Here is an 8,490-nt window from a genome sequence, read left to right as displayed (position 1 = left end):
GGATATATTTCCAAACTAAACATGTAGCATGCAGATAAAAAAAAGATGGCTGTGGTTTTTATTACTGTACACCATTGGCACTGTTAATTAAAAAGCAACACGTGTTCTGAAAAATATAAAACCCATTGACAGATTGATTGATTTTATTTTTATTGATTTATTTATCACAGGCCAGGTGAAAGGTTACAAGATCACCTTATGTTTAGTTCATTGAGTGAAAGGTGTTTTTAACTTAATTATTTATATATGGTAATCATATGTAATGTCATTTGTTTACATGATGATGATGGCATATTCTTTTGTTTATTACTTTTCATTGGTTTATTTACAAAATTAAAAAAAAGAATATTAAATATAGAAAATAGCATTGAAACATTAAAATAACATTAAATAACATGAGTCATTGTGTACTTTCACCCCCTGTTGGGATTTCCATTATCTTCCTTGCCAAGACTGAGCCATGTGTTCAAGCTATGAAACGTATGTTCACATTTTTCCTGCCAAATATTTATCCTATCTCTTGAACACCGTCTTACATGTACCAAATCAACTTACAGTTTCCCCAATTTCTGTTTAACAGAGAGAATATTTTTTCCAACACATTTCTAAACATAACAGTTTTAATAACTCATTTCTAATAACTGATTTATTTTATCTTTGCCATGATGACAGTAAATAATATTTGACTAGATATTTTTCAAGACACTTCGATACAGCTTAAAGTGACATTTAAAGGCTTAACTATGTTAAATAGGTTAACTAGGCAGGTTAAAGTAATTAGGAAGTTATTGTATAATGATGGTTTGTTCTGTAGACTATCGAAAAAATATATATATATAGGGGCTAGTAGTTTTGACCTTAAAATGGTTTTGAAAAAAATAAAAACTGCTTTTATTCTAGCCAAAATAACACAAATAAGACTTTCTCCAGAAGAAAAAAATATTATCAGACATACTGTGAAAATTTCCTTGCTCTGTTAAACATCATTTTCGGAAATATAAAAAAGGTCAATGGGGGTTAATAATTCCGAGTTCTACTGTATGTGAAAATGAAGCTTCCACTGGAATAAATAACAACTGATATATTAAAAATGACTATAGTGTTTTAAAACTGTAACATTGGTTCACATTATTTATTAATTGTATACGTTTACATTATTAATTGTATACGTTTAAATAATATTAATAAAAATAATAATTCTTTATGTTTATATACCTCTTTTCTGGAGACTCAAATCGTTTTACAGATTTTTAGGAGAAATCTCCTCATCCACCACCAGTGTGCAGCATCCACCTGAATGACATGAGGGCAGCCAGACCGCACTCCACACACCAGGTAATTTGTGGAGAGGAGACAGGGTGATGAAGCCAGTTATGATATGGGGATGGTTAGGAGGCCATGATGGAGTGAGGCCAGGGGGCAAATTTGGCCAGGATGACGGAATTACACCCCTACTGTTTTTCGAAGGATATCCAGGGGATATTTAACACCCACACAGAGTCAGGACTTCGGTTTAACGTCTCATCTGTAAGATGGCACTCTCTGAGCAGTATAGAGACCCCTTCAATATACTGGGGCGTTAGGACCCACATAGATCACAGTTTGAGTGCCCCCTGCTGGTCTCACTAACACCACCTCCGGCATTATTAAATACGTTGTGCCTTACATACAGTGGAAGTCATAATTATTAGCCCTTCTGAGATTTATTTATTTATTAATTTTATATTTCCCAATTGATGCTTAACAGAACTAGCAATTTTTCACAGTATTTCCTATATTTTTTCATCTGGATAAAATCGTATTTGTTTTATTTCAGCTAGAATGAAAGTACTTTTTAATATTTTAATATCAATATTATCAGCCCCATTTCAGCACATTTTTTTCGATCTGTCTACAGAACAAACCATCGTTATGCAATGCCTAATTACCATAACTTGCCTGATACAATGTCTAAAATATTATATACTAAAATATTCTATACTAAAATGACTGAACTATTAGTCCATCACGGCAAAAAAAAAAAAAAAAAAAATCAGTTATTAGAAATTAGTTATTAAAATTATTATGTTTAGAAATGTGTTAAAAAAATCTTCTCTCCGTTAAACAAAAATATGCAGGGGCTAATATTCAGGACGGCTAATAATTCTGACTTCAACCATATATGTACATGACAGACACTATATGAGACAAAGATCACACTCATAGACCGTACCATGGCTATTGATGTCCGGTGGAGCTTGTAGCATTTAGAGTAAACAGGAAGTAAGTGTGTGTGTATAGGCAGGCGCTTGGTAAGGTGCTGACCCGGGGATGTTTACAGTGCACAGAGGGTGTGAGGAAGGGCAGCTCTCCGGCCTGGGCCATGTCAACTGGAAGGAGATTCCCAGTGAAAACAGGACCGTGTGAAACTCGGGAACAGGCTGTGCAGGCAAGGGCGGAGGACAAACTTTTTCTTCGATCCTCTACTAAATACTATGACTAAAAATAAGCCTAACAGACGTGCTGGCCGCGGACTTATCTGACATCCTTTTTATGCCACGTTGCCAAATTTGGAGCCAGGCTGCCTTGTATCCTGTGCAGCAGAAAGGCGCCTGTGCTCACGTCCTCTGATTTCCTTCAGACACTTTTAGCTGATTTTAAACCCTGAAAGTCGATATTTTGCTTTGCGCAAATGTGGGATTGCACTGATTGAAAGAAGAATAGTGGCTGTAAAAGTTGTTCACTTTTGGGTTTGTTCTGTAGCCATTGCGGTTGCTTTTAACGTCCTTTTATTGTGGCTTTATGCACAATTTTGACGCATTTCATTCACAAAAATAAGCAGATATAATTGCTACCATAGAGGTGAAAAGGAGCAGATCAGCCTGTCTGTCGCGCTGCGGTCGGTTGTAAATCATAATGTGGTGTGATGGCAGACGCACTCTGGCACCAGGTCATTGTGTCACACTGTCTTTGCCTGCTGCTCTGCACCAGCTCACATTAAATGATTTCTTCATAACCCCAGTGGAGTACTCGACACTGTGGGATAGTATAAAGTGAGCTTATGAAAAATATGTGCTTGCGGCTTTTTTTTTTGTTCGTTGTTGCAAAAAAGATATTGCATTGCTTCTGGCATGTTTAGCAACAGTTTCAAAGTCAAACATCAGTGGGGCAAGCATGTTCAGTTTTCTCAGAAACAGATAAATGTTACTGTAGTTAAATATTTCATTACTGTTGTTTTTGCAGTTTGTAAATCTAATGGCTGATTAGTGTTATTACCTTCACTTTACTTTTTCTAAATACATGTATTGAAGACCATTCATTAAAAGAGCTTAAATATAGCTTAATAATAATATGGACTTGTTTAAACTGTTTCAAAGGATTTGCATCTGTAACTCTGTACCAGGCAAGCAACTGAGCAACTTTGTCAGAAATCCACTACTAATGATATTGCAACACCTCTAATGGAAACTTTCAACTGTATTAGATATTTTTCTGAATTAATAGCTTTTCTGTCATTATTAGCTACACTTCCTGCCGCTGGGGTGCCGGGTAAAAAGTAAAATACCGGCTGTTACAGAAATTTACTGTAAAATAACAGATGTTAAATTATAGAAATTTCCTTAAATTGAAACTTCTGGTAAATTTCTGTAACTTGACATCTGTTTTTTTTTAAGATAACTTTCTGTAATTTAACGACCGTTATTTTACTTTTTTTGCACTCCAGCTTTTTTACAGTGTAGGCGGTTTACTTTGTTGCAGTGGAAGTCTTCTTAACCTTCATCCCATACTCAGTGGATTAAAGTAACCTTATTTTTTGTTAAATTTCAAAAACATAAATATAGTCCGGTGATGCACGGTGGCGCAGTGGGTAGCATGTTCGCCTCACAGCAAGATGGTCGCTGAATCGAGCCTCGGCTGGATCAGTTGCCGTTTCTGTGTGGAGTTTGCATGTTCTCCCTGTGTTCGCGTGGGTTTCCTCTGGGTGCTCCAGTTTCTCCCACAGTCCAAAGACATGCGGTACAGGTGAACTGGGTAGGCTAAATTGTCCATAGTGTATGTGTGTGAATGAGTGTGTATGGATGTTTCCCAGTGATGTGTTGCAGCTGGAAGGGCATCTGCTGCGTAAAACATATGCTGAATAAGTTGGCGGTTCATTCCGCTGTGGTGACCCCGGATTGATGGTGGACTGAGCCGAAAAGAAAATGAACGAATGAATAAATATTGTCCTCAAGGTTCAGTGATCAAATTTTCTAACATTTGGTTGCCATTCTTGGAGCATGTTAAATCTCTAAAACTTAAAGCAGTTACTGTAGAACGAATGGTTACCCATCTTGCACTTTTTGTCTGTACCTTTCAGATGAGTACTGATGAGTACTGATATAGCACAAGCATACAACTCTTTATTGACATAAAAACACAAGTTTGAAGAACACACCACCCCCAGCCAATTCAGTTTAAAATGTTTTCTCTCTCTTTAAAGGTTTCTTTTCTTTTTTCTTTTATTATCATTGTTTATTTGATTTAATACGGGCATCACGGTGGCATAGTGGGTTGCACGATCGCCTCACAGCAAGAAGGTCTCTGGTTCAAGCCCCGGCTGGGCCAGTTGCCATTTCTGTGTGGAGTTTGCATGTTCTTCACGTGGGTTTCCTCTGGGTGCTCCGGTTTTCCCCACAAGACATGCGCTATATGAATTTGGTAAGCGTAATGTGTGTGTATGGGTGTTTCCCAGTGATGGTTTGCAGCTGGAAGGGCATCTGCTGCGTGAAACATGCTGGATAGGTTGACAGTTCATTCCGCTATGGCAACCCCTTATTAATAAAGGGACTAAGCTGAAAAGAAAGTGAATGAATAAATGATTTGACTTAATACATTATGCTGCCAACCTCAACTTTCGGTACCGACCTGTTTATATGCTTAATTTGTAAAATGAATGCACATCATATATTGTTTATGCACATCATATACTGTGCGTTGCACAAAATGAGGGTTATAGTGTGGTTTCTTTTTATTATTTAATACATTTTAATATTTTTTTTCTATTTGTACTGTTATTTTCTCTTTAACTTTTGTTTAAGTGTCACACAAATCTAATAAATAAATCTTTAAAAAATTAATTAGTTTACAAATTGTCAATGTCTATTGAAATGAAATTGAAGAATGAAGAATGATGCATAAGTGAGTCTTCGTTAATTCCCAGTATACCCCATAATCATGTAAAAAGTGCTGTTTATTGCCTATAGTGTCTAAAAACTGCAGAAAATTAAATGTGTTGGTATGTTTTTGTTAGTAGATGATAGTAGAATCCCACATTTTTGCAGTTGTTTGTCTTTGCATTTCAATGCTTGGGCGCTTTTCTAAACTTAGTTTTTAAAAAGAAACCTTTTTCCACTATATAGAACCTTTTGTGTTATTTGGAAGTTTTGCGGTTGTTAAATATTCTACAAGGAACCATCAGTGCCAATAAAGCACCTTTATAAGAGCGTAAAACAGAATCACTGTGTGTATATTTTTAAGTGTGCCTCTGTCTATTTTGTCGTAGTCTGATGGGCATTTATTTGGGCTTTGATACCGGACCTTGCCTTTTATTCATTCCTGCTCTGTGTTTGGCCGTTGCCAGGATGCCTGACTATGTCAGACTAGGCAGGAAATGCCTCTGCTGGCATCTGAGCAGGCATACACGGCTCGATCCAAGCATGGCCCAAGCACCTGCAGCCTCAATCTCCTGCCTCGCATAGAGGGCTGCTTGTTTGTCAACAGGCCCTGTCCCTGTTAAAGTCAGGGTCTCTCCTTAAGCTCTGTGCCATAGAGGATCAATCAGACTGGCACAATAGGCCTGTCCTCCAGCGAGATCTTTCTGATGCCCACACAGCTGCACCAGCCCAGCTGAATGTATACATCAGACACAATGACCTTTCCCTCTTATTCCCTCTGACAGCTTTTCTCTGGCTGCCAGAAGCACATCAGGAGTCTGTGGAGAAGACCGTTTTTTTGTGTGTGTGTGTTCGAAATCTGGTGGGATCAGGGCAGCGTGAAGACACAGAGGAGTGTTGTTAGCATCTCTGACAATGTGGCTTTTGTCTACATGCTCAATTGTTGGTTCAGCCAACTAGCTGACATTTCCATTTATATCCCATTTTCCAGGCCATTTCCATGCTAATTTAAGGACAAAACAAAATCACATGTACATCAGCTATAGTAATCCACTTGTGTCTGGGCCACAGGAGGAGTCGTGGGGGGCTAGGAGTGATGTCGAGACTTGAAAACTGCAGTGCTGAAGCATAGTTTAGTCATAGTTTCTGTGTTACAAATCAAAATGTCTATAGGCTGTATTATTTTGAAAGATGTGATTATTTACACCAAGGGCCTGATTTCACCTGAAAAGACACAAAGGGAGGCACATTCCTGTTTATGGCGCTTTCTTCTTCTTTTATGAAACTCATAAAGGTGTTCATCCACATGACGGTGTGTAATGAGTAAATTTGACTCTTTGTGTGAACTATCCCTTTAACTGATTCCTTTACATGTTTTTTTTTTTTGGTTGGTTGTGTTCTAGATGTATATATAGCTATAGATACATATAGATTTAATGTTTATATTCCATTTTTATCAAATAATGTTTTCAATTTACATTTGAACACAAACAAACAATTGAAAAAAATTATAGGGAGAGCATCAGTTTTTATTTCTTTAATTGCAACAAAAATATGCTGATTGCTGTGGCTTTATGTTAGAATCAAGACTAGGAAAACATTGTTGTTTTACATTTGAGAACATTGTTATCTTCAAACTCATTTGACGACATCAATGTTTACACTACGAAAGCTATTATTAGTTTACACTATCTTTGAGCTATTATTAGTCACACTACTGCCACTCACAATTGTTTTATCGGAATGATTGAAATCTTTAAAATGTCTGTTGAATCAAAAATGATTAGCATTAGGGCTGAACAATATATCCTTTGAGCATGAATGTGTGTATCTACAACAATCACATTGCTAGATTATTTATTAAAGATTATTTGTACAATGCTAAGCATGTTCTTTTCTTTGATTGTTAAATGTTCAAATAACATCTGTCGTATTTTATCTATAATTGTAATTGATTATATTTTATGTATATCACCCCAGTCACACTAAATTATTGAAATCTTAGCTAATCATATGGTGAAATTATATTCATATTGAAGCAAATGTGAGAGTTTTCAAATATCGTTAAGCCCTAATTAGTGTTCGCATTTTTAAAACCAAACCTGAATGACTATTGTGAATAAAATTTCGCATTTGTGCTCAGGGGTGGATTTATTGATTTGGGGGCCCCAAGCAGCCAAGGGGCCAAACAGTCTTAAATGCACCCTTTGTACTTTACATTTTTTTCCTATTTATTTATTTTGGTGTGTTTTTCTCTCTCCTTTTCTATGTTTTATCTTATTGCAATCTCTACATTTTAAATGATTTGTTTCCTTAAAATTAATTCACAACTAAAAATAATACAAGCTCATTTGTCCCATTTTTGACAGTATGCCATCATAAATTGTCAAAATAACTGATAGAAGGCAGCTTTAAGACAAATGTAATTTTTAATTATTCAAATGGACAAATTGTGACTGAGGAAATGAGCTGGCCAGTTTGCGATTTGCCTGTAGGCCACAGTTTTTAATTTAAAACAAGATATAACAGATTCCTAATTATTTATTTTTTTTATTTTTTAGTGATGGATGATAATAAAATCGTATTTTAAAAACAATTTTCGTTTTTGTTTTGTTCAACATTTTTTGTAATAAAAAATTCTAAGCTCATAACATTATTTATAAAACTCGAATAACCTACAGTTTAAATGCAAATTTGTAAATAAACACTTTGTGGTAAAATAGTATGGTAAGCACTTTGACAAAAATGTAGGGAATACTTTTGTTGCATTAAAAAGTGTGGTTATTATAATCACAATACGACTAGCTGATCCAGCAAAAATTAATGTTTAACATGTCACCAAAATGCAGGATTTCAGCATCATAATTTAATAGAAAACGAGGCGAATAACTGCAAAAAGGTACACTTTCTGAGAAAAAGAATCACCCTTTTCAATAGGCTGGCTACGGACCTGTCTTACCATACACCTATACAATGTTATATATAATTTATAGGTATAATTTGGGGTCCCCAGATTTCCTGGGGCCCCAAGCAACCGCTTACCTTGCTTATTGGGTAAATCCGCTCCTGTTTGCGCTTAATGAACTTCCAAAACAGTGCTGTGTGCAAGACATATTCTGCTTATTGTATGCGAGTATAGTATTTTGTTTGTCAGTTAACAACATGTGATGTGCTTTTAAAATGTGTAAAGAAGTCAAAACTGTGAATTCTTAAATCACACACAGAAACAAGGATCTGCTGCAAGAAGGCATGTTTCCATCCAGCCACCTTTTAGGAGGTCTCTGTCTTCTTATTTAATTCATTTGGCCTTCTTCAATAACCGTTTGGTTAAATCAAACCAAATCTGCCAATTGTGAAT

This window comes from Danio aesculapii, chromosome 12 (genome assembly GCF_903798145.1).
Source record: "Danio aesculapii chromosome 12, fDanAes4.1, whole genome shotgun sequence".
Taxonomy (NCBI): domain Eukaryota; kingdom Metazoa; phylum Chordata; class Actinopteri; order Cypriniformes; family Danionidae; genus Danio; species Danio aesculapii.
Note: the sequence above shows the minus strand (reverse complement) of the source record.